The sequence below is a fragment of the Gorilla gorilla genome, chromosome 5, assembly GCF_029281585.2.
Source record: "Gorilla gorilla gorilla isolate KB3781 chromosome 5, NHGRI_mGorGor1-v2.1_pri, whole genome shotgun sequence".
Lineage (NCBI taxonomy): Eukaryota > Metazoa > Chordata > Mammalia > Primates > Hominidae > Gorilla > Gorilla gorilla.
Window position 1 is genome coordinate 77,765,437 of NC_073229.2, and position 27,214 is coordinate 77,792,650.

Below are 27,214 nucleotides of genomic sequence, written 5' to 3' on the forward strand. Positions count from 1 at the left end.
CCTTTCTTTTCATAGAACAGTTTGGAAACACTCTGTTTGTAAAGTCTGCAAGTGGATATTTGGACCTCTTTGAGGATTTCGTTGGAAACGGGATTTCTTCATCAAACGCTAGACAGACGAATTCTCAGTAACTTCTTTGGGTTGTGTGTGTTCAACTCGCAGAGTTGAACCCTCCTTTAGACAGAGCAGATTTGAAACCCTCTTTCTGTGGAATTTCCCAGTGGACATTTCAAGCGCTTTGCGGCCAACGGTAGAAAAGTAAATATCTTCGTATAAAAACTGGAGACAATCATTCTCAGAAACCACTTAGTGATGTGCGCTTTCCACTCACCGAGTTTAACCTTTCTTTTCATAGAGCAGTTTGGAAACACTCTTTTTCTAAAGTCTGCATGCGGATATTTGGACCTCTTTGAGGATTTCGTTGGAAACGGGATTTCTTCATCTAATGCTAGACAGAAGAATTCTCAGTAACTTCTTTGGGTTGCCTGTGTCCAACTCACAGAGTTGAACGTTCCTTTAGACAGAGCAGATTTGAAACCCTCTTTCGGTGGAATTTGCATGTGGACATTTCAAGCGCTTTGTGGCCAACGGTATAAAAGGAAATATCTTCGTGTAAAAACTAGAGAGAATCATTCCCAGCAACCGCTTTGTGATGAGTGCATTCCACTCAGAGAGTTTAACCATTCTTTTCATAGAAGAGTTTGGAAACACTCTGTTTGTAAAGTCTGCAAGTGGATATTTGGACCTCTTTGACGATTTCGTTGGAAACGGGATTTCTTCATCTAATGCTAGACAGAAGAATTCTCAGTAACTTCCTTGGGTTGCCTGTGTTCAACTCGCAGAGTTCAACGTTCCTTTAGAGAGAGCAGATTTGAAACCCTCTTTTTGTGGAATTTCCAAGTGGACACTTCAAGCGCTTTGCGGCCAAAGGTAGAAAAGGAAATATCTTCGTCTAAAAACTGGAGACAATCATTCACAGAAACCACTAAGTGATGTGTGCGTTCCACTAACAGAGTTTAACCTTTCTTTTCATAGAGCAGTTTGGAAACACTCTGTTTGTAAAGTCTGCAAGTGGATATTTGGACCTCTTTGAGGATTTCGTTGGAAACGGGATTTCTTCATCTAATGCTAGACAGAAGAATTCTCAGTAACTTCTTTGGGTTGCCTGTGCTCAACTCGCAGAGTTCAACGTTCCTTTAGAGAGAGCAGATTTGAAACCGTCTTTTTGTGGAATTTCAATGTGGACATTTCAAGCGCTTTGGGGCCAACGGTGGAAAAAGAAATATCTTCGTATAAAAACTAGAGAGAATCATTCCCAGCAACCACTTTGTGATGAGTGCGTTCCACTCACAGAGTTTAACCTTTCTTTTCATAGAACAGTTTGGAAACACTCTGTTTGTAAAGTCTGCAAGTGGATATTTGGACCTCTTTGAGGATTTCGTTGGAAACGGGATTTCTTCATCAAACGCTAGACAGACGAATTCTCAGTAACTTCTTTGGGGTGTGTGTGTTCAACTCGCAGAGTTGAACCCTCCTTTAGACAGAGCAGATTTGAAACCCTCTTTCTGTGGAATTTCCCAGTGGACATTTCAAGCGCTTTGCGGCCAACGGTAGAAAAGTAAATATCTTCGTATAAAAACTGGAGACAATCATTCTCAGAAACCACTTAGTGATGTGCGCTTTCCACTCACCGAGTTTAACCTTTCTTTTCATAGAGCAGTTTGGAAACACTCTTTTTCTAAAGTCTGCAAGCGGATATTTGGACCTCTTTGAGGATTTCGTTGGAAACGGGATTTCTTCATCTAATGCTAGACAGAAGAATTCTCAGTAACTTCTTTGGGTTGCCTGTGTCCAACTCACAGAGTTGAACGTTCCTTTAGACAGAGCAGATTTGAAACCCTCTTTCGGTGGAATTTGCATGTGGACATTTCAAGCGCTTTGTGGCCAACGGTATAAAAGGAAATATCTTCGTGTAAAAACTAGAGAGAATCATTCCCAGCAACCGCTTTGTGATGAGTGCATTCCACTCAGAGAGTTTAACCATTCTTTTCATAGAAGAGTTTGGAAACACTCTGTTTGTAAAGTCTGCAAGTGGATATTTGGACCTCTTTGACGATTTCGTTGGAAACGGGATTTCTTCATCTAATGCTAGACAGAAGAATTCTCAGTAACTTCCTTGGGTTGCCTGTGTTCAACTCGCAGAGTTCAACGTTCCTTTAGAGAGAGCAGATTTGAAACCCTCTTTTTGTGGAATTTCCAAGTGGACACTTCAAGCGCTTTGCGGCCAACGGTAGAAAAGGAAATATCTTCGTCTAAAAACTGGAGACAATCATTCACAGAAACCACTAAGTGATGTGTGCGTTCCACTAACAGAGTTTAACCTTTCTTTTCATAGAGCAGTTTGGAAACACTCTGTTTGTAAAGTCTGCAAGTGGATATTTGGACCTCTTTGAGGATTTCGTTGGAAACGGGATTTCTTCATCTAATGCTAGACAGAAGAATTCTCAGTAACTTCTTTGGGTTGCCTGTGCTCAACTCGCAGAGTTCAACGTTCCTTTAGAGAGAGCAGATTTGAAACCGTCTTTTTGTGGAATTTCAATGTGGACATTTCAAGCGCTTTGGGGCCAACGGTGGAAAAAGAAATATCTTCGTATAAAAACTAGAGAGAATCATTCCCAGCAACCACTTTGTGATGAGTGCGTTCCACTCACAGAGTTTAACCTTTCTTTTCATAGAACAGTTTGGAAACACTCTGTTTGTAAAGTCTGCAAGTGGATATTTGGACCTCTTTGAGGATTTCGTTGGAAACGGGATTTCTTCATCAAACGCTAGACAGACGAATTCTCAGTAACTTCTTTGGGTTGTGTGTGTTCAACTCGCAGAGTTGAACCCTCCTTTAGACAGAGCAGATTTGAAACCCTCTTTCTGTGGAATTTCCCAGTGGACATTTCAAGCGCTTTGCGGCCAACGGTAGAAAAGTAAATATCTTCGTATAAAAACTGGAGACAATCATTCTCAGAAACCACTTAGTGATGTGCGCTTTCCACTCACCGAGTTTAACCTTTCTTTTCATAGAGCAGTTTGGAAACACTCTTTTTCTAAAGTCTGCATGCGGATATTTGGACCTCTTTGAGGATTTCGTTGGAAACGGGATTTCTTCATCTAATGCTAGACAGAAGAATTCTCAGTAACTTCTTTGGGTTGCCTGTGTCCAACTCACAGAGTTGAACGTTCCTTTAGACAGAGCAGATTTGAAACCCTCTTTCGGTGGAATTTGCATGTGGACATTTCAAGCGCTTTGTGGCCAACGGTATAAAAGGAAATATCTTCGTGTAAAAACTAGAGAGAATCATTCCCAGCAACCGCTTTGTGATGAGTGCATTCCACTCAGAGAGTTTAACCATTCTTTTCATAGAAGAGTTTGGAAACACTCTGTTTGTAAAGTCTGCAAGTGGATATTTGGACCTCTTTGACGATTTCGTTGGAAACGGGATTTCTTCATCTAATGCTAGACAGAAGAATTCTCAGTAACTTCCTTGGGTTGCCTGTGTTCAACTCGCAGAGTTCAACGTTCCTTTAGAGAGAGCAGATTTGAAACCCTCTTTTTGTGGAATTTCCAAGTGGACACTTCAAGCGCTTTGCGGCCAAAGGTAGAAAAGGAAATATCTTCGTCTAAAAACTGGAGACAATCATTCACAGAAACCACTAAGTGATGTGTGCGTTCCACTAACAGAGTTTAACCTTTCTTTTCATAGAGCAGTTTGGAAACACTCTGTTTGTAAAGTCTGCAAGTGGATATTTGGACCTCTTTGAGGATTTCGTTGGAAACGGGATTTCTTCATCTAATGCTAGACAGAAGAATTCTCAGTAACTTCTTTGGGTTGCCTGTGCTCAACTCGCAGAGTTCAACGTTCCTTTAGAGAGAGCAGATTTGAAACCGTCTTTTTGTGGAATTTCAATGTGGACATTTCAAGCGCTTTGGGGCCAACGGTGGAAAAAGAAATATCTTCGTATAAAAACTAGAGAGAATCATTCCCAGCAACCACTTTGTGATGAGTGCGTTCCACTCACAGAGTTTAACCTTTCTTTTCATAGAACAGTTTGGAAACACTCTGTTTGTAAAGTCTGCAAGTGGATATTTGGACCTCTTTGAGGATTTCGTTGGAAACGGGATTTCTTCATCAAACGCTAGACAGACGAATTCTCAGTAACTTCTTTGGGGTGTGTGTGTTCAACTCGCAGAGTTGAACCCTCCTTTAGACAGAGCAGATTTGAAACCCTCTTTCTGTGGAATTTCCCAGTGGACATTTCAAGCGCTTTGCGGCCAACGGTAGAAAAGTAAATATCTTCGTATAAAAACTGGAGACAATCATTCTCAGAAACCACTTAGTGATGTGCGCTTTCCACTCACCGAGTTTAACCTTTCTTTTCATAGAGCAGTTTGGAAACACTCTTTTTCTAAAGTCTGCAAGCGGATATTTGGACCTCTTTGAGGATTTCGTTGGAAACGGGATTTCTTCATCTAATGCTAGACAGAAGAATTCTCAGTAACTTCTTTGGGTTGCCTGTGTCCAACTCACAGAGTTGAACGTTCCTTTAGACAGAGCAGATTTGAAACCCTCTTTCGGTGGAATTTGCATGTGGACATTTCAAGCGCTTTGTGGCCAACGGTATAAAAGGAAATATCTTCGTGTAAAAACTAGAGAGAATCATTCCCAGCAACCGCTTTGTGATGAGTGCATTCCACTCAGAGAGTTTAACCATTCTTTTCATAGAAGAGTTTGGAAACACTCTGTTTGTAAAGTCTGCAAGTGGATATTTGGACCTCTTTGACGATTTCGTTGGAAACGGGATTTCTTCATCTAATGCTAGACAGAAGAATTCTCAGTAACTTCCTTGGGTTGCCTGTGTTCAACTCGCAGAGTTCAACGTTCCTTTAGAGAGAGCAGATTTGAAACCCTCTTTTTGTGGAATTTCCAAGTGGACACTTCAAGCGCTTTGCGGCCAACGGTAGAAAAGGAAATATCTTCGTCTAAAAACTGGAGACAATCATTCACAGAAACCACTAAGTGATGTGTGCGTTCCACTAACAGAGTTTAACCTTTCTTTTCATAGAGCAGTTTGGAAACACTCTGTTTGTAAAGTCTGCAAGTGGATATTTGGACCTCTTTGAGGATTTCGTTGGAAACGGGATTTCTTCATCTAATGCTAGACAGAAGAATTCTCAGTAACTTCTTTGGGTTGCCTGTGCTCAACTCGCAGAGTTCAACGTTCCTTTAGAGAGAGCAGATTTGAAACCGTCTTTTTGTGGAATTTCAATGTGGACATTTCAAGCGGTTTGGGGCCAACGGTGGAAAAAGAAATATCTTCGTATAAAAACTAGAGAGAATCATTCCCAGCAACCACTTTGTGATGAGTGCGTTCCACTCGCAGAGTTTAACCTTTCTTTTCATAGAACAGTTTGGAAACACTCTGTTTGTAAAGTCTGCAAGTGGATATTTGGACCTCTTTGAGGATTTCGTTGGAAACGGGATTTCTTCATCAAACGCTAGACAGACGAATTCTCAGTAACTTCTTTGGGTTGTGTGTGTTCAACTCGCAGAGTTGAACCCTCCTTTAGACAGAGCAGATTTGAAACCCTCTTTCTGTGGAATTTCCCAGTGGACATTTCAAGCGCTTTGCGGCCAACGGTAGAAAAGTAAATATCTTCGTATAAAAACTGGAGACAATCATTCTCAGAAACCACTTAGTGATGTGCGCTTTCCACTCACCGAGTTTAACCTTTCTTTTCATAGAGCAGTTTGGAAACACTCTTTTTCTAAAGTCTGCATGCGGATATTTGGACCTCTTTGAGGATTTCGTTGGAAACGGGATTTCTTCATCTAATGCTAGACAGAAGAATTCTCAGTAACTTCTTTGGGTTGCCTGTGTCCAACTCACAGAGTTGAACGTTCCTTTAGACAGAGCAGATTTGAAACCCTCTTTCGGTGGAATTTGCATGTGGACATTTCAAGCGCTTTGTGGCCAACGGTATAAAAGGAAATATCTTCGTGTAAAAACTAGAGAGAATCATTCCCAGCAACCGCTTTGTGATGAGTGCATTCCACTCAGAGAGTTTAACCATTCTTTTCATAGAAGAGTTTGGAAACACTCTGTTTGTAAAGTCTGCAAGTGGATATTTGGACCTCTTTGACGATTTCGTTGGAAACGGGATTTCTTCATCTAATGCTAGACAGAAGAATTCTCAGTAACTTCCTTGGGTTGCCTGTGCTCAACTCGCAGAGTTGAACGTTCCTTTAGAGAGAGCAGATTTGAAACCCTCTTTTTGTGGAATTTCCAAGTGGACACTTCAAGCGCTTTGCGGCCAACGGTAGAAAAGGAAATATCTTCGTCTAAAAACTGGAGACAATCATTCACAGAAACCACTAAGTGATGTGTGCGTTCCACTAACAGAGTTTAACCTTTCTTTTCATAGAGCAGTTTGGAAACACTCTGTTTGTAAAGTCTGCAAGTGGATATTTGGACCTCTTTGAGGATTTCGTTGGAAACGGGATTTCTTCATCTAATGCTAGACAGAAGAATTCTCAGTAACTTCTTTGGGTTGCCTGTGCTCAACTCGCAGAGTTCAACGTTCCTTTAGAGAGAGCAGATTTGAAACCGTCTTTTTGTGGAATTTCAATGTGGACATTTCAAGCGCTTTGGGGCCAACGGTGGAAAAAGAAATATCTTCGTATAAAAACTAGAGAGAATCATTCCCAGCAACCACTTTGTGATGAGTGCGTTCCACTCACAGAGTTTAACCTTTCTTTTCATAGAACAGTTTGGAAACACTCTGTTTGTAAAGTCTGCAAGTGGATATTTGGACCTCTTTGAGGATTTCGTTGGAAACGGGATTTCTTCATCAAACGCTAGACAGACGAATTCTCAGTAACTTCTTTGGGTTGTGTGTGTTCAACTCGCAGAGTTGAACCCTCCTTTAGACAGAGCAGATTTGAAACCCTCTTTCTGTGGAATTTCCCAGTGGACATTTCAAGCGCTTTGCGGCCAACGGTAGAAAAGTAAATATCTTCGTATAAAAACTGGAGACAATCATTCTCAGAAACCACTTAGTGATGTGCGCTTTCCACTCACCGAGTTTAACCTTTCTTTTCATAGAGCAGTTTGGAAACACTCTTTTTCTAAAGTCTGCATGCGGATATTTGGACCTCTTTGAGGATTTTGTTGGAAAAGGGATTTCTTCATCTAATGCTAGACAGAAGAATTCTCAGTAACTTCTTTGGGTTGCCTGTGTCCAACTCACAGAGTTGAACGTTCCTTTAGACAGAGCAGATTTGAAACCCTCTTTCGGTGGAATTTGCATGTGGACATTTCAAGCGCTTTGTGGCCAACGGTAGAAAAGGAAATATCTTCGTGTAAAAACTAGAGAGAATCATTCCCAGCAACCGCTTTGTGATGAGTGCATTCCACTCAGAGAGTTTAACCATTCTTTTCATAGAAGAGTTTGGAAACACTCTGTTTGTAAAGTCTGCAAGTGGATATTTGGACCTCTTTGACGATTTCGTTGGAAACGGGATTTCTTCATCTAATGCTAGACAGAAGAATTCTCAGTAACTTCCTTGGGTTGCCTGTGTTCAACTCGCAGAGTTCAACGTTCCTTTAGAGAGAGCAGATTTGAAACCCTCTTTTTGTGGAATTTCCAAGTGGACACTTCAAGCGCTTTGCGGCCAACGGTAGAAAAGGAAATATCTTCGTCTAAAAACTGGAGACAATCATTCACAGAAACCACTAAGTGATGTGTGCGTTCCACTAACAGAGTTTAACCTTTCTTTTCATAGAGCAGTTTGGAAACACTCTGTTTGTAAAGTCTGCAAGTGGATATTTGGACCTCTTTGAGGATTTCGTTGGAAACGGGATTTCTTCATCTAATGCTAGACAGAAGAATTCTCAGTAACTTCTTTGGGTTGCCTGTGCTCAACTCGCAGAGTTGAACGTTCCTTTAGAGAGAGCAGATTTGAAACCCTCTTTTTGTGGAATTTCCAAGTGGACACTTCAAGCGCTTTGTGCCCAACGGTAGAAAAGGAAATATCTTCGTCTAAAAACTGGAGACAATCATTCACAGAAACCACTAAGTGATGTGTGCGTTCCACTAACAGAGTTTAACCTTTCTTTTCATAGAGCAGTTTGGAAACACTCTGTTTGTAAAGTCTGCAAGTGGATATTTGGACCTCTTTGAGGATTTCGTTGGAAACGGGATTTCTTCATCTAATGCTAGACAGAAGAATTCTCAGTAACTTCTTTGGGTTGCCTGTGCTCAACTCGCAGAGTTCAACGTTCCTTTAGAGAGAGCAGATTTGAAACCGTCTTTTTGTGGAATTTCAATGTGGACATTTCAAGCGCTTTGGGGCCAACGGTGGAAAAAGAAATATCTTCGTATAAAAACTAGAGAGAATCATTCCCAGCAACCACTTTGTGATGAGTGCGTTCCACTCACAGAGTTTAACCTTTCTTTTCATAGAACAGTTTGGAAACACTCTGTTTGTAAAGTCTGCAAGTGGATATTTGGACCTCTTTGAGGATTTCGTTGGAAACGGGATTTCTTCATCAAACGCTAGACAGACGAATTCTCAGTAACTTCTTTGGGTTGTGTGTGTTCAACTCGCAGAGTTGAACCCTCCTTTAGACAGAGCAGATTTGAAACCCTCTTTCTGTGGAATTTCCCAGTGGACATTTCAAGCGCTTTGCGGCCAACGGTAGAAAAGTAAATATCTTCGTATAAAAACTGGAGACAATCATTCTCAGAAACCACTTAGTGATGTGCGCTTTCCACTCACCGAGTTTAACCTTTCTTTTCATAGAGCAGTTTGGAAACACTCTTTTTCTAAAGTCTGCATGCGGATATTTGGACCTCTTTGAGGATTTTGTTGGAAACGGGATTTCTTCATCTAATGCTAGACAGAAGAATTCTCAGTAACTTCTTTGGGTTGCCTGTGTCCAACTCACAGAGTTGAACGTTCCTTTAGACAGAGCAGATTTGAAACCCTCTTTCGGTGGAATTTGCATGTGGACATTTCAAGCGCTTTGTGGCCAACGGTAGAAAAGGAAATATCTTCGTGTAAAAACTAGAGAGAATCATTCCCAGCAACCGCTTTGTGATGAGTGCATTCCACTCAGAGAGTTTAACCATTCTTTTCATAGAAGAGTTTGGAAACACTCTGTTTGTAAAGTCTGCAAGTGGATATTTGGACCTCTTTGACGATTTCGTTGGAAACGGGATTTCTTCATCTAATGCTAGACAGAAGAATTCTCAGTAACTTCCTTGGGTTGCCTGTGTTCAACTCGCAGAGTTCAACGTTCCTTTAGAGAGAGCAGATTTGAAACCCTCTTTTTGTGGAATTTCCAAGTGGACACTTCAAGCGCTTTGCGGCCAACGGTAGAAAAGGAAATATCTTCGTCTAAAAACTGGAGACAATCATTCACAGAAACCACTAAGTGATGTGTGCGTTCCACTAACAGAGTTTAACCTTTCTTTTCATAGAGCAGTTTGGAAACACTCTGTTTGTAAAGTCTGCAAGTGGATATTTGGACCTCTTTGAGGATTTCGTTGGAAACGGGATTTCTTCATCTAATGCTAGACAGAAGAATTCTCAGTAACTTCTTTGGGTTGCCTGTGCTCAACTCGCAGAGTTGAACGTTCCTTTAGAGAGAGCAGATTTGAAACCCTCTTTTTGTGGAATTTCCAAGTGGACACTTCAAGCGCTTTGTGCCCAATGGTAGAAAAGGAAATATCTTCGTCTAAAAACTGGAGACAATCATTCACAGAAACCACTAAGTGATGTGTGCGTTCCACTAACAGAGTTTAACCTTTCTTTTCATAGAGCAGTTTGGAAACACTCTGTTTGTAAAGTCTGCAAGTGGATATTTGGACCTCTTTGAGGATTTCGTTGGAAACGGGATTTCTTCATCTAATGCTAGACAGAAGAATTCTCAGTAACTTCTTTGGGTTGCCTGTGCTCAACTCGCAGAGTTCAACGTTCCTTTAGAGAGAGCAGATTTGAAACCGTCTTTTTGTGGAATTTCAATGTGGACATTTCAAGCGCTTTGGGGCCAACGGTGGAAAAAGAAATATCTTCGTATAAAAACTAGAGAGAATCATTCCCAGCAACCACTTTGTGATGAGTGCGTTCCACTCACAGAGTTTAACCTTTCTTTTCATAGAACAGTTTGGAAACACTCTGTTTGTAAAGTCTGCAAGTGGATATTTGGACCTCTTTGAGGATTTCGTTGGAAACGGGATTTCTTCATCAAACGCTAGACAGACGAATTCTCAGTAACTTCTTTGGGTTGTGTGTGTTCAACTCGCAGAGTTGAACCCTCCTTTAGACAGAGCAGATTTGAAACCCTCTTTCTGTGGAATTTCCCAGTGGACATTTCAAGCGCTTTGCGGCCAACGGTAGAAAAGTAAATATCTTCGTATAAAAACTGGAGACAATCATTCTCAGAAACCACTTAGTGATGTGCGCTTTCCACTCACCGAGTTTAACCTTTCTTTTCATAGAGCAGTTTGGAAACACTCTTTTTCTAAAGTCTGCATGCGGATATTTGGACCTCTTTGAGGATTTCGTTGGAAACGGGATTTCTTCATCTAATGCTAGACAGAAGAATTCTCAGTAACTTCTTTGGGTTGCCTGTGTCCAACTCACAGAGTTGAACGTTCCTTTAGACAGAGCAGATTTGAAACCCTCTTTCGGTGGAATTTGCATGTGGACATTTCAAGCGCTTTGTGGCCAACGGTATAAAAGGAAATATCTTCGTGTAAAAACTAGAGAGAATCATTCCCAGCAACCGCTTTGTGATGAGTGCATTCCACTCAGAGAGTTTAACCATTCTTTTCATAGAAGAGTTTGGAAACACTCTGTTTGTAAAGTCTGCAAGTGGATATTTGGACCTCTTTGACGATTTCGTTGGAAACGGGATTTCTTCATCTAATGCTAGACAGAAGAATTCTCAGTAACTTCCTTGGGTTGCCTGTGTTCAACTCGCAGAGTTCAACGTTCCTTTAGAGAGAGCAGATTTGAAACCCTCTTTTTGTGGAATTTCCAAGTGGACACTTCAAGCGCTTTGCGGCCAACGGTAGAAAAGGAAATATCTTCGTCTAAAAACTGGAGACAATCATTCACAGAAACCACTAAGTGATGTGTGCGTTCCACTAACAGAGTTTAACCTTTCTTTTCATAGAGCAGTTTGGAAACACTCTGTTTGTAAAGTCTGCAAGTGGATATTTGGACCTCTTTGAGGATTTCGTTGGAAACGGGATTTCTTCATCTAATGCTAGACAGAAGAATTCTCAGTAACTTCTTTGGGTTGCCTGTGCTCAACTCGCAGAGTTCAACGTTCCTTTAGAGAGAGCAGATTTGAAACCGTCTTTTTGTGGAATTTCAATGTGGACATTTCAAGCGCTTTGGGGCCAACGGTGGAAAAAGAAATATCTTCGTATAAAAACTAGAGAGAATCATTCCCAGCAACCACTTTGTGATGAGTGCGTTCCACTCACAGAGTTTAACCTTTCTTTTCATAGAACAGTTTGGAAACACTCTGTTTGTAAAGTCTGCAAGTGGATATTTGGACCTCTTTGAGGATTTCGTTGGAAACGGGATTTCTTCATCAAACGCTAGACAGACGAATTCTCAGTAACTTCTTTGGGTTGTGTGTGTTCAACTCGCAGAGTTGAACCCTCCTTTAGACAGAGCAGATTTGAAACCCTCTTTCTGTGGAATTTCCCAGTGGACATTTCAAGCGCTTTGCGGCCAACGGTAGAAAAGTAAATATCTTCGTATAAAAACTGGAGACAATCATTCTCAGAAACCACTTAGTGATGTGCGCTTTCCACTCACCGAGTTTAACCTTTCTTTTCATAGAGCAGTTTGGAAACACTCTTTTTCTAAAGTCTGCATGCGGATATTTGGACCTCTTTGAGGATTTCGTTGGAAACGGGATTTCTTCATCTAATGCTAGACAGAAGAATTCTCAGTAACTTCTTTGGGTTGCCTGTGTCCAACTCACAGAGTTGAACGTTCCTTTAGACAGAGCAGATTTGAAACCCTCTTTCGGTGGAATTTGCATGTGGACATTTCAAGCGCTTTGTGGCCAACGGTATAAAAGGAAATATCTTCGTGTAAAAACTAGAGAGAATCATTCCCAGCAACCGCTTTGTGATGAGTGCATTCCACTCAGAGAGTTTAACCATTCTTTTCATAGAAGAGTTTGGAAACACTCTGTTTGTAAAGTCTGCAAGTGGATATTTGGACCTCTTTGACGATTTCGTTGGAAACGGGATTTCTTCATCTAATGCTAGACAGAAGAATTCTCAGTAACTTCCTTGGGTTGCCTGTGTTCAACTCGCAGAGTTCAACGTTCCTTTAGAGAGAGCAGATTTGAAACCCTCTTTTTGTGGAATTTCCAAGTGGACACTTCAAGCGCTTTGCGGCCAAAGGTAGAAAAGGAAATATCTTCGTCTAAAAACTGGAGACAATCATTCACAGAAACCACTAAGTGATGTGTGCGTTCCACTAACAGAGTTTAACCTTTCTTTTCATAGAGCAGTTTGGAAACACTCTGTTTGTAAAGTCTGCAAGTGGATATTTGGACCTCTTTGAGGATTTCGTTGGAAACGGGATTTCTTCATCTAATGCTAGACAGAAGAATTCTCAGTAACTTCTTTGGGTTGCCTGTGCTCAACTCGCAGAGTTCAACGTTCCTTTAGAGAGAGCAGATTTGAAACCGTCTTTTTGTGGAATTTCAATGTGGACATTTCAAGCGCTTTGGGGCCAACGGTGGAAAAAGAAATATCTTCGTATAAAAACTAGAGAGAATCATTCCCAGCAACCACTTTGTGATGAGTGCGTTCCACTCACAGAGTTTAACCTTTCTTTTCATAGAACAGTTTGGAAACACTCTGTTTGTAAAGTCTGCAAGTGGATATTTGGACCTCTTTGAGGATTTCGTTGGAAACGGGATTTCTTCATCAAACGCTAGACAGACGAATTCTCAGTAACTTCTTTGGGTTGTGTGTGTTCAACTCGCAGAGTTGAACCCTCCTTTAGACAGAGCAGATTTGAAACCCTCTTTCTGTGGAATTTCCCAGTGGACATTTCAAGCGCTTTGCGGCCAACGGTAGAAAAGTAAATATCTTCGTATAAAAACTGGAGACAATCATTCTCAGAAACCACTTAGTGATGTGCGCTTTCCACTCACCGAGTTTAACCTTTCTTTTCATAGAGCAGTTTGGAAACACTCTTTTTCTAAAGTCTGCAAGCGGATATTTGGACCTCTTTGAGGATTTCGTTGGAAACGGGATTTCTTCATCTAATGCTAGACAGAAGAATTCTCAGTAACTTCTTTGGGTTGCCTGTGTCCAACTCACAGAGTTGAACGTTCCTTTAGACAGAGCAGATTTGAAACCCTCTTTCGGTGGAATTTGCATGTGGACATTTCAAGCGCTTTGTGGCCAACGGTATAAAAGGAAATATCTTCGTGTAAAAACTAGAGAGAATCATTCCCAGCAACCGCTTTGTGATGAGTGCATTCCACTCAGAGAGTTTAACCATTCTTTTCATAGAAGAGTTTGGAAACACTCTGTTTGTAAAGTCTGCAAGTGGATATTTGGACCTCTTTGACGATTTCGTTGGAAACGGGATTTCTTCATCTAATGCTAGACAGAAGAATTCTCAGTAACTTCCTTGGGTTGCCTGTGTTCAACTCGCAGAGTTCAACGTTCCTTTAGAGAGAGCAGATTTGAAACCCTCTTTTTGTGGAATTTCCAAGTGGACACTTCAAGCGCTTTGCGGCCAACGGTAGAAAAGGAAATATCTTCGTCTAAAAACTGGAGACAATCATTCACAGAAACCACTAAGTGATGTGTGCGTTCCACTAACAGAGTTTAACCTTTCTTTTCATAGAGCAGTTTGGAAACACTCTGTTTGTAAAGTCTGCAAGTGGATATTTGGACCTCTTTGAGGATTTCGTTGGAAACGGGATTTCTTCATCTAATGCTAGACAGAAGAATTCTCAGTAACTTCTTTGGGTTGCCTGTGCTCAACTCGCAGAGTTCAACGTTCCTTTAGAGAGAGCAGATTTGAAACCGTCTTTTTGTGGAATTTCAATGTGGACATTTCAAGCGGTTTGGGGCCAACGGTGGAAAAAGAAATATCTTCGTATAAAAACTAGAGAGAATCATTCCCAGCAACCACTTTGTGATGAGTGCGTTCCACTCACAGAGTTTAACCTTTCTTTTCATAGAACAGTTTGGAAACACTCTGTTTGTAAAGTCTGCAAGTGGATATTTGGACCTCTTTGAGGATTTCGTTGGAAACGGGATTTCTTCATCAAACGCTAGACAGACGAATTCTCAGTAACTTCTTTGGGTTGTGTGTGTTCAACTCGCAGAGTTGAACCCTCCTTTAGACAGAGCAGATTTGAAACCCTCTTTCTGTGGAATTTCCCAGTGGACATTTCAAGCGCTTTGCGGCCAACGGTAGAAAAGTAAATATCTTCGTATAAAAACTGGAGACAATCATTCTCAGAAACCACTTAGTGATGTGCGCTTTCCACTCACCGAGTTTAACCTTTCTTTTCATAGAGCAGTTTGGAAACACTCTTTTTCTAAAGTCTGCATGCGGATATTTGGACCTCTTTGAGGATTTCGTTGGAAACGGGATTTCTTCATCTAATGCTAGACAGAAGAATTCTCAGTAACTTCTTTGGGTTGCCTGTGTCCAACTCACAGAGTTGAACGTTCCTTTAGACAGAGCAGATTTGAAACCCTCTTTCGGTGGAATTTGCATGTGGACATTTCAAGCGCTTTGTGGCCAACGGTATAAAAGGAAATATCTTCGTGTAAAAACTAGAGAGAATCATTCCCAGCAACCGCTTTGTGATGAGTGCATTCCACTCAGAGAGTTTAACCATTCTTTTCATAGAAGAGTTTGGAAACACTCTGTTTGTAAAGTCTGCAAGTGGATATTTGGACCTCTTTGAGGATTTCGTTGGAAACGGGATTTCTTCATCAAACGCTAGACAGACGAATTCTCAGTAACTTCTTTGGGTTGTGTGTGTTCAACTCGCAGAGTTGAACCCTCCTTTAGACAGAGCAGATTTGAAACCCTCTTTCTGTGGAATTTCCCAGTGGACATTTCAAGCGCTTTGCGGCCAACGGTAGAAAAGTAAATATCATCGTATAAAAACTGGAGACAATCATTCTCAGAAACCACTTAGTGATGTGCGCTTTCCACTCACCGAGTTTAACCTTTCTTTTCATAGAGCAGTTTGGAAACACTCTTTTTCTAAAGTCTGCATGCGGATATTTGGACCTCTTTGAGGATTTCGTTGGAAACGGGATTTCTTCATCTAATGCTAGACAGAAGAATTCTCAGTAACTTCTTTGGGTTGCCTGTGTCCAACTCACAGAGTTGAACGTTCCTTTAGACAGAGCAGATTTGAAACCCTCTTTCGGTGGAATTTGCATGTGGACATTTCAAGCGCTTTGTGGCCAACGGTATAAAAGGAAATATCTTCGTGTAAAAACTAGAGAGAATCATTCCCAGCAACCGCTTTGTGATGAGTGCATTCCACTCAGAGAGTTTAACCATTCTTTTCATAGAAGAGTTTGGAAACACTCTGTTTGTAAAGTCTGCAAGTGGATATTTGGACCTCTTTGACGATTTCGTTGGAAACGGGATTTCTTCATCTAATGCTAGACAGAAGAATTCTCAGTAACTTCCTTGGGTTGCCTGTGTTCAACTCGCAGAGTTCAACGTTCCTTTAGAGAGAGCAGATTTGAAACCCTCTTTTTGTGGAATTTCCAAGTGGACACTTCAAGCGCTTTGCGGCCAACGGTAGAAAAGGAAATATCTTCGTCTAAAAACTGGAGACAATCATTCACAGAAACCACTAAGTGATGTGTGCGTTCCACTAACAGAGTTTAACCTTTCTTTTCATAGAGCAGTTTGGAAACACTCTGTTTGTAAAGTCTGCAAGTGGATATTTGGACCTCTTTGAGGATTTCGTTGGAAACGGGATTTCTTCATCTAATGCTAGACAGAAGAATTCTCAGTAACTTCTTTGGGTTGCCTGTGCTCAACTCGCAGAGTTCAACGTTCCTTTAGAGAGAGCAGATTTGAAACCGTCTTTTTGTGGAATTTCAATGTGGACATTTCAAGCGCTTTGGGGCCAACGGTGGAAAAAGAAATATCTTCGTATAAAAACTAGAGAGAATCATTCCCAGCAACCACTTTGTGATGAGTGCGTTCCACTCACAGAGTTTAACCTTTCTTTTCATAGAACAGTTTGGAAACACTCTGTTTGTAAAGTCTGCAAGTGGATATTTGGACCTCTTTGAGGATTTCGTTGGAAACGGGATTTCTTCATCAAACGCTAGACAGACGAATTCTCAGTAACTTTTTTGGGTTGTGTGTGTTCAACTCGCAGAGTTGAACCCTCCTTTAGACAGAGCAGATTTGAAACCCTCTTTCTGTGGAATTTCCCAGTGGACATTTCAAGCGCTTTGCGGCCAACGGTAGAAAAGTAAATATCTTCGTATAAAAACTGGAGACAATCATTCTCAGAAACCACTTAGTGATGTGCGCTTTCCACTCACCGAGTTTAACCTTTCTTTTCATAGAGCAGTTTGGAAACACTCTTTTTCTAAAGTCTGCATGCGGATATTTGGACCTCTTTGAGGATTTCGTTGGAAACGGGATTTCTTCATCTAATGCTAGACAGAAGAATTCTCAGTAACTTCTTTGGGTTGCCTGTGTCCAACTCACAGAGTTGAACGTTCCTTTAGACAGAGCAGATTTGAAACCCTCTTTCGGTGGAATTTGCATGTGGACATTTCAAGCGCTTTGTGGCCAACGGTATAAAAGGAAATATCTTCGTGTAAAAACTAGAGAGAATCATTCCCAGCAACCGCTTTGTGATGAGTGCATTCCACTCAGAGAGTTTAACCATTCTTTTCATAGAAGAGTTTGGAAACACTCTGTTTGTAAAGTCTGCAAGTGGATATTTGGACCTCTTTGACGATTTCGTTGGAAACGGGATTTCTTCATCTAATGCTAGACAGAAGAATTCTCAGTAACTTCCTTGGGTTGCCTGTGTTCAACTCGCAGAGTTCAACGTTCCTTTAGAGAGAGCAGATTTGAAACCCTCTTTTTGTGGAATTTCCAAGTGGACACTTCAAGCGCTTTGCGGCCAACGGTAGAAAAGGAAATATCTTCGTCTAAAAACTGGAGACAATCATTCACAGAAACCACTAAGTGATGTGTGCGTTCCACTAACAGAGTTTAACCTTTCTTTTCATAGAGCAGTTTGGAAACACTCTCTTTGTAAAGTCTGCAAGTGGATATTTGGACCTCTTTGAGGATTTCGTTGGAAACGGGATTTCTTCATCTAATGCTAGACAGAAGAATTCTCAGTAACTTCTTTGGGTTGCCTGTGCTCAACTCGCAGAGTTCAACGTTCCTTTAGAGAGAGCAGATTTGAAACCGTCTTTTTGTGGAATTTCAATGTGGACATTTCAAGCGCTTTGGGGCCAACGGTGGAAAAAGAAATATCTTCGTATAAAAACTAGAGAGAATCATTCCCAGCAACCACTTTGTGATGAGTGCGTTCCACTCACAGAGTTTAACCTTTCTTTTCATAGAACAGTTTGGAAACACTCTGTTTGTAAAGTCTGCAAGTGGATATTTGGACCTCTTTGAGGATTTCGTTGGAAACGGGATTTCTTCATCAAACGCTAGACAGACGAATTCTCAGTAACTTCTTTGGGTTGTGTGTGTTCAACTCGCAGAGTTGAACCCTCCTTTAGACAGAGCAGATTTGAAACCCTCTTTCTGTGGAATTTCCCAGTGGACATTTCAAGCGCTTTGCGGCCAACGGTAGAAAAGTAAATATCTTCGTATAAAAACTGGAGACAATCATTCCCAGAAACCACTTAGTGATGTGCGCTTTCCACTCACCGAGTTTAACCTTTCTTTTCATAGAGCAGTTTGGAAACACTCTTTTTCTAAAGTCTGCATGCGGATATTTGGACCTCTTTGAGGATTTCGTTGGAAACGGGATTTCTTCATCTAATGCTAGACAGAAGAATTCTCAGTAACTTCCTTGGGTTGCCTGTGTTCAACTCGCAGAGTTCAACGTTCCTTTAGAGAGAGCAGATTTGAAACCCTCTTTTTGTGGAATTTCCAAGTGGACACTTCAAGCGCTTTGCGGCCAACGTTAGAAAAGGAAATATCTTCGTATAAAAACTGGAGACAATCATTCACAGAAACCACTAAGTGATGTGTGCGTTCCACTAACAGAGTTTAACCTTTCTTTTCATAGAGCAGTTTGGAAACACTCTGTTTGTAAAGTCTGCAAGTGGATATTTGGACCTCTTTGAGGATTTCGTTGGAAACGGGATTTCTTCATCTAATGCTAGACAGAAGAATTCTCAGTAACTTCTTTGGGTTGCCTGTGCTCAACTCGCAGAGTTCAACGTTCCTTTAGAGAGAGCAGATTTGAAACCGTCTTTTTGTGGAATTTCAATGTGGACATTTCAAGCGCTTTGGGGCCAACGGTGGAAAAAGAAATATCTTCGTATAAAAACTAGAGAGAATCATTCCCAGCAACCACTTTGTGATGAGTGCGTTCCACTCACAGAGTTTAACCTTTCTTTTCATAGAACAGTTTGGAAACACTCTGTTTGTAAAGTCTGCAAGTGGATATTTGGACCTCTTTGAGGATTTCGTTGGAAACGGGATTTCTTCATCAAACGCTAGACAGACGAATTCTCAGTAACTTCTTTGGGTTGTGTGTGTTCAACTCGCAGAGTTGAACCCTCCTTTAGACAGAGCAGATTTGAAACCCTCTTTCTGTGGAATTTCCCAGTGGACATTTCAAGCGCTTTGCGGCCAACGGTAGAAAAGTAAATATCTTCGTATAAAAACTGGAGACAATCATTCTCAGAAACCACTTAGTGATGTGCGCTTTCCACTCACCGAGTTTAACCTTTCTTTTCATAGAGCAGTTTGGAAACACTCTTTTTCTAAAGTCTGCATGCGGATATTTGGACCTCTTTGAGGATTTCGTTGGAAACGGGATTTCTTCATCTAATGCTAGACAGAAGAATTCTCAGTAACTTCTTTGGGTTGCCTGTGTCCAACTCACAGAGTTGAACGTTCCTTTAGACAGAGCAGATTTGAAACCCTCCTTCGGTGGAATTTGCATGTGGACATTTCAAGCGCTTTGTGGCCAACGGTATAAAAGGAAATATCTTCGTGTAAAAACTAGAGAGAATCATTCCCAGCAACCGCTTTGTGATGAGTGCATTCCACTCAGAGAGTTTAACCATTCTTTTCATAGAAGAGTTTGGAAACACTCTGTTTGTAAAGTCTGCAAGTGGATATTTGGACCTCTTTGACGATTTCGTTGGAAACGGGATTTCTTCATCTAATGCTAGACAGAAGAATTCTCAGTAACTTCCTTGGGTTGCCTGTGTTCAACTCGCAGAGTTCAACGTTCCTTTAGAGAGAGCAGATTTGAAACCCTCTTTTTGTGGAATTTCCAAGTGGACACTTCAAGCGCTTTGCGGCCAACGGTAGAAAAGGAAATATCTTCGTCTAAAAACTGGAGACAATCATTCACAGAAACCACTAAGTGATGTGTGCGTTCCACTAACAGAGTTTAACCTTTCTTTTCATAGAGCAGTTTGGAAACACTCTGTTTGTAAAGTCTGCAAGTGGATATTTGGACCTCTTTGAGGATTTCGTTGGAAACGGGATTTCTTCATCTAATGCTAGACAGAAGAATTCTCAGTAACTTCTTTGGGTTGCCTGTGCTCAACTCGCAGAGTTCAACGTTCCTTTAGAGAGAGCAGATTTGAAACCGTCTTTTTGTGGAATTTCAATGTGGACATTTCAAGCGCTTTGGGGCCAACGGTGGAAAAAGAAATATCTTCGTATAAAAACTGGAGACAATCATTCCCAGCAACCACTTTGTGATGAGTGCGTTCCACTCACAGAGTTTAACCTTTCTTTTCATAGAACAGTTTGGAAACACTCTGTTTGTAAAGTCTGCAAGTGGATATTTGGACCTCTTTGAGGATTTCGTTGGAAACGGGATTTCTTCATCAAACGCTAGACAGACGAATTCTCAGTAACTTCTTTGGGTTGTGTGTGTTCAACTCGCAGAGTTGAACCCTCCTTTAGACAGAGCAGATTTGAAACCCTCTTTCTGTGGAATTTCCCAGTGGACATTTCAAGCGCTTTGCGGCCAACGGTAGAAAAGTAAATATCTTCGTATAAAAACTGGAGACAATCATTCTCAGAAACCACTTAGTGATGTGCGCTTTCCACTCACCGAGTTTAACCTTTCTTTTCATAGAGCAGTTTGGAAACACTCTTTTTCTAAAGTCTGCAAGCGGATATTTGGACCTCTTTGAGGATTTCGTTGGAAACGGGATTTCTTCATCTAATGCTAGACAGAAGAATTCTCAGTAACTTCTTTGGGTTGCCTGTGTCCAACTCACAGAGTTGAACGTTCCTTTAGACAGAGCAGATTTGAAACCCTCCTTCGGTGGAATTTGCATGTGGACATTTCAAGCGCTTTGTGGCCAACGGTATAAAAGGAAATATCTTCGTGTAAAAACTAGAGAGAATCATTCCCAGCAACCGCTTTGTGATGAGTGCATTCCACTCAGAGAGTTTAACCATTCTTTTCATAGAAGAGTTTGGAAACACTCTGTTTGTAAAGTCTGCAAGTGGATATTTGGACCTCTTTGACGATTTCGTTGGAAACGGGATTTCTTCATCTAATGCTAGACAGAAGAATTCTCAGTAACTTCCTTGGGTTGCCTGTGTTCAACTCGCAGAGTTCAACGTTCCTTTAGAGAGAGCAGATTTGAAACCCTCTTTTTGTGGAATTTCCAAGTGGACACTTCAAGCGCTTTGCGGCCAACGGTAGAAAAGGAAATATCTTCGTCTAAAAACTGGAGACAATCATTCACAGAAACCACTAAGTGATGTGTGCGTTCCACTAACAGAGTTTAACCTTTCTTTTCATAGAGCAGTTTGGAAACACTCTGTTTGTAAAGTCTGCAAGTGGATATTTGGACCTCTTTGAGGATTTCGTTGGAAACGGGATTTCTTCATCTAATGCTAGACAGAAGAATTCTCAGTAACTTCTTTGGGTTGCCTGTGCTCAACTCGCAGAGTTCAACGTTCCTTTAGAGAGAGCAGATTTGAAACCGTCTTTTTGTGGAATTTCAATGTGGACATTTCAAGCGCTTTGGGGCCAACGGTGGAAAAAGAAATATCTTCGTATAAAAACTGGAGACAATCATTCCCAGCAACCACTTTGTGATGAGTGCGTTCCACTCACAGAGTTTAACCTTTCTTTTCATAGAACAGTTTGGAAACACTCTGTTTGTAAAGTCTGCAAGTGGATATTTGGACCTCTTTGAGGATTTCGTTGGAAACGGGATTTCTTCATCAAACGCTAGACAGACGAATTCTCAGTAACTTCTTTGGGTTGTGTGTGTTCAACTCGCAGAGTTGAACCCTCCTTTAGACAGAGCAGATTTGAAACCCTCTTTCTGTGGAATTTCCCAGTGGACATTTCAAGCGCTTTGCGGCCAACGGTAGAAAAGTAAATATCTTCGTATAAAAACTGGAGACAATCATTCTCAGAAACCACTTAGTGATGGGCGCTTTCCACTCACCGAGTTTAACCTTTCTTTTCATAGAGCAGTTTGGAAACACTCTTTTTCTAAAGTCTGCAAGCGGATATTTGGACCTCTTTGAGGATTTCGTTGGAAACGGGATTTCTTCATCTAATGCTAGACAGAAGAATTCTCAGTAACTTCTTTGGGTTGCCTGTGTCCAACTCACAGAGTTGAACGTTCCGTTAGACAGAGCAGATTTGAAACCCTCTTTCGGTGGAATTTGCATGTGGACATTTCAAGCGCTTTGTGGCCAACGGTATAAAAGGAAATATCTTCGTGTAAAAACTAGAGAGAATCATTCCCAGCAACCGCTTTGTGATGAGTGCATTCCACTCAGAGAGTTTAACCATTCTTTTCATAGAAGAGTTTGGAAACACTCTGTTTGTAAAGTCTGCAAGTGGATATTTGGACCTCTTTGACGATTTCGTTGGAAACGGGATTTCTTCATCTAATGCTAGACAGAAGAATTCTCAGTAACTTCCTTGGGTTGCCTGTGTTCAACTCGCAGAGTTCAACGTTCCTTTAGAGAGAACAGATTTGAAACCCTCTTTTTGTGGAATTTCCAAGTGGACACCTCAAGCGCTTTGCGGCCAACGGTAGAAAAGGAAATATCTTCGTCTAAAAACTGGAGACAATCATTCACAGAAACCACTAAGTGATGTGTGCGTTCCACTAACAGAGTTTAACCTTTCTTTTCATAGAGCAGTTTGGAAACACTCTGTTTGTAAAGTCTGCAAGTGGATATTTGGACCTCTTTGAGGATTTCGTTGGAAACGGGATTTCTTCATCTAATGCCAGACAGAAGAATTCTCAGTAACTTCTTTGGGTTGCCTGTGCTCAACTCGCAGAGTTCAACGTTCCTTTAGAGAGAGCAGATTTGAAACCGTCTTTTTGTGGAATTTCAATGTGGACATTTCAAGCGCTTTGGGGCCAACGGTGGAAAAAGAAATATCTTCGTATAAAAACTAGAGAGAATCATTCCCAGCAACCACTTTGTGATGAGTGCGTTCCACTCACAGAGTTTAACCTTTCTTTTCATAGAACAGTTTGGAAACACTCTGTTTGTAAAGTCTGCAAGTGGATATTTGGACCTCTTTGAGGATTTCGTTGGAAACGGGATTTCTTCATCAAACGCTAGACAGACGAATTCTCAGTAACTTCTTTGGGTTGTGTGTGTTCAACTCGCAGAGTTGAACCCTCCTTTAGACAGAGCAGATTTGAAACCCTCTTTCTGTGGAATTTCCCAGTGGACATTTCAAGCGCTTTGCGGCCAACGGTAGAAAAGTAAATATCTTCGTATAAAAACTGGAGACAATCATTCTCAGAAACCACTTAGTGATGTGCGCTTTCCACTCACCGAGTTTAACCTTTCTTTTCATAGAGCAGTTTGGAAACACTCTTTTTCTAAAGTCTGCATGCGGATATTTGGACCTCTTTGAGGATTTCGTTGGAAACGGGATTTCTTCATCTAATGCTAGACAGAAGAATTCTCAGTAACTTCTTTGGGTTGCCTGTGTCCAACTCACAGAGTTGAACGTTCCTTTAGACAGAGCAGATTTGAAACCCTCCTTCGGTGGAATTTGCATGTGGACATTTCAAGCGCTTTGTGGCCAACGGTATAAAAGGAAATATCTTCGTGTAAAAACTAGAGAGAATCATTCCCAGCAACCGCTTTGTGATGAGTGCATTCCACTCAGAGAGTTTAACCATTCTTTTCATAGAAGAGTTTGGAAACACTCTGTTTGTAAAGTCTGCAAGTGGATATTTGGACCTCTTTGACGATTTCGTTGGAAACGGGATTTCTTCATCTAATGCTAGACAGAAGAATTCTCAGTAACTTCCTTGGGTTGCCTGTGTTCAACTCGCAGAGTTCAACGTTCCTTTAGAGAGAGCAGATTTGAAACCCTCTTTTTGTGGAATTTCCAAGTGGACACTTCAAGCGCTTTGCGGCCAACGGTAGAAAAGGAAATATCTTCGTCTAAAAACTGGAGACAATCATTCACAGAAACCACTAAGTGATGTGTGCGTTCCACTAACAGAGTTTAACCTTTCTTTTCATAGAGCAGTTTGGAAACACTCTGTTTGTAAAGTCTGCAAGTGGATATTTGGACCTCTTTGAGGATTTCGTTGGAAACGGGATTTCTTCATCTAATGCTAGACAGAAGAATTCTCAGTAACTTCTTTGGGTTGCCTGTGCTCAACTCGCAGAGTTCAACGTTCCTTTAGAGAGAGCAGATTTGAAACCGTCTTTTTGTGGAATTTCAATGTGGACATTTCAAGCGCTTTGGGGCCAACGGTGGAAAAAGAAATATCTTCGTATAAAAACTAGAGAGAATCATTCCCAGCAACCACTTTGTGATGAGTGCGTTCCACTCACAGAGTTTAACCTTTCTTTTCATAGAACAGTTTGGAAACACTCTGTTTGTAAAGTCTGCAAGTGGATATTTGGACCTCTTTGAGGATTTCGTTGGAAACGGGATTTCTTCATCAAACGCTAGACAGACGAATTCTCAGTAACTTCTTTGGGTTGTGTGTGTTCAACTCGCAGAGTTGAACCCTCCTTTAGACAGAGCAGATTTGAAACCCTCTTTCTGTGGAATTTCCCAGTGGACATTTCAAGCGCTTTGCGGCCAACGGTAGAAAAGTAAATATCTTCGTATAAAAACTGGAGACAATCATTCTCAGAAACCACTTAGTGATGTGCGCTTTCCACTCACCGAGTTTAACCTTTCTTTTCATAGAGCAGTTTGGAAACACTCTTTTTCTAAAGTCTGCATGCGGATATTTGGACCTCTTTGAGGATTTCGTTGGAAACGGGATTTCTTCATCTAATGCTAGACAGAAGAATTCTCAGTAACTTCTTTGGGTTGCCTGTGTCCAACTCACAGAGTTGAACGTTCCTTTAGACAGAGCAGATTTGAAACCCTCTTTCGGTGGAATTTGCATGTGGACATTTCAAGCGCTTTGTGGCCAACGGTATAAAAGGAAATATCTTCGTGTAAAAACTAGAGAGAATCATTCCCAGCAACCGCTTTGTGATGAGTGCATTCCACTCAGAGAGTTTAACCATTCTTTTCATAGAAGAGTTTGGAAACACTCTGTTTGTAAAGTCTGCAAGTGGATATTTGGACCTCTTTGACGATTTCGTTGGAAACGGGATTTCTTCATCTAATGCTAGACAGAAGAATTCTCAGTAACTTCCTTGGGTTGCCTGTGTTCAACTCGCAGAGTTCAACGTTCCTTTAGAGAGAGCAGATTTGAAACCCTCTTTTTGTGGAATTTCCAAGTGGACACTTCAAGCGCTTTGCGGCCAACGGTAGAAAAGGAAATATCTTCGTCTAAAAACTGGAGACAATCATTCACAGAAACCACTAAGTGATGTGTGCGTTCCACTAACAGAGTTTAACCTTTCTTTTCATAGAGCAGTTTGGAAACACTCTGTTTGTAAAGTCTGCAAGTGGATATTTGGACCTCTTTGAGGATTTCGTTGGAAACGGGATTTCTTCATCTAATGCTAGACAGAAGAATTCTCAGTAACTTCTTTGGGTTGCCTGTGCTCAACTCGCAGAGTTCAACGTTCCTTTAGAGAGAGCAGATTTGAAACCGTCTTTTTGTGGAATTTCAATGTGGACATTTCAAGCGCTTTGGGGCCAACGGTGGAAAAAGAAATATCTTCGTATAAAAACTAGAGAGAATCATTCCCAGCAACCACTTTGTGATGAGTGCGTTCCACTCACAGAGTTTAACCTTTCTTTTCATAGAACAGTTTGGAAACACTCTGTTTGTAAAGTCTGCAAGTGGATATTTGGACCTCTTTGAGGATTTCGTTGGAAACGGGATTTCTTCATCAAACGCTAGACAGACGAATTCTCAGTAACTTCTTTGGGTTGTGTGTGTTCAACTCGCAGAGTTGAACCCTCCTTTAGACAGAGCAGATTTGAAACCCTCTTTCTGTGGAATTTCCCAGTGGACATTTCAAGCGCTTTGCGGCCAACGGTAGAAAAGTAAATATCTTCGTATAAAAACTGGAGACAATCATTCTCAGAAACCACTTAGTGATGTGCGCTTTCCACTCACCGAGTTTAACCTTTCTTTTCATAGAGCAGTTTGGAAACACTCTTTTTCTAAAGTCTGCATGCGGATATTTGGACCTCTTTGAGGATTTCGTTGGAAACGGGATTTCTTCATCTAATGCTAGACAGAAGAATTCTCAGTAACTTCTTTGGGTTGCCTGTGTCCAACTCACAGAGTTGAACGTTCCTTTAGACAGAGCAGATTTGAAACCCTCTTTCGGTGGAATTTGCATGTGGACATTTCAAGCGCTTTGTGGCCAACGGTATAAAAGGAAATATCTTCGTGTAAAAACTAGAGAGAATCATTCCCAGCAACCGCTTTGTGATGAGTGCATTCCACTCAGAGAGTTTAACCATTCTTTTCATAGAAGAGTTTGGAAACACTCTGTTTGTAAAGTCTGCAAGTGGATATTTGGACCTCTTTGACGATTTCGTTGGAAACGGGATTTCTTCATCTAATGCTAGACAGAAGAATTCTCAGTAACTTCCTTGGGTTGCCTGTGTTCAACTCGCAGAGTTCAACGTTCCTTTAGAGAGAGCAGATTTGAAACCCTCTTTTTGTGGAATTTCCAAGTGGACACTTCAAGCGCTTTGCGGCCAACGGTAGAAAAGGAAATATCTTCGTCTAAAAACTGGAGACAATCATTCACAGAAACCACTAAGTGATGTGTGCGTTCCACTAACAGAGTTTAACCTTTCTTTTCATAGAGCAGTTTGGAAACACTCTGTTTGTAAAGTCTGCAAGTGGATATTTGGACCTCTTTGAGGATTTCGTTGGAAACGGGATTTCTTCATCTAATGCCAGACAGAAGAATTCTCAGTAACTTCTTTGGGTTGCCTGTGCTCAACTCGCAGAGTTCAACGTTCCTTTAGAGAGAGCAGATTTGAAACCGTCTTTTTGTGGAATTTCAATGTGGACATTTCAAGCGCTTTGGGGCCAACGGTGGAAAAAGAAATATCTTCGTATAAAAACTAGAGAGAATCATTCCCAGCAACCACTTTGTGATGAGTGCGTTCCACTCACAGAGTTTAACCTTTCTTTTCATAGAACAGTTTGGAAACACTCTGTTTGTAAAGTCTGCAAGTGGATATTTGGACCTCTTTGAGGATTTCGTTGGAAACGGGATTTCTTCATCAAACGCTAGACAGACGAATTCTCAGTAACTTCTTTGGGTTGTGTGTGTTCAACTCGCAGAGTTGAACCCTCCTTTAGACAGAGCAGATTTGAAACCCTCTTTCTGTGGAATTTCCCAGTGGACATTTCAAGCGCTTTGCGGCCAACGGTAGAAAAGTAAATATCTTCGTATAAAAACTGGAGACAATCATTCTCAGAAACCACTTAGTGATGTGCGCTTTCCACTCACCGAGTTTAACCTTTCTTTTCATA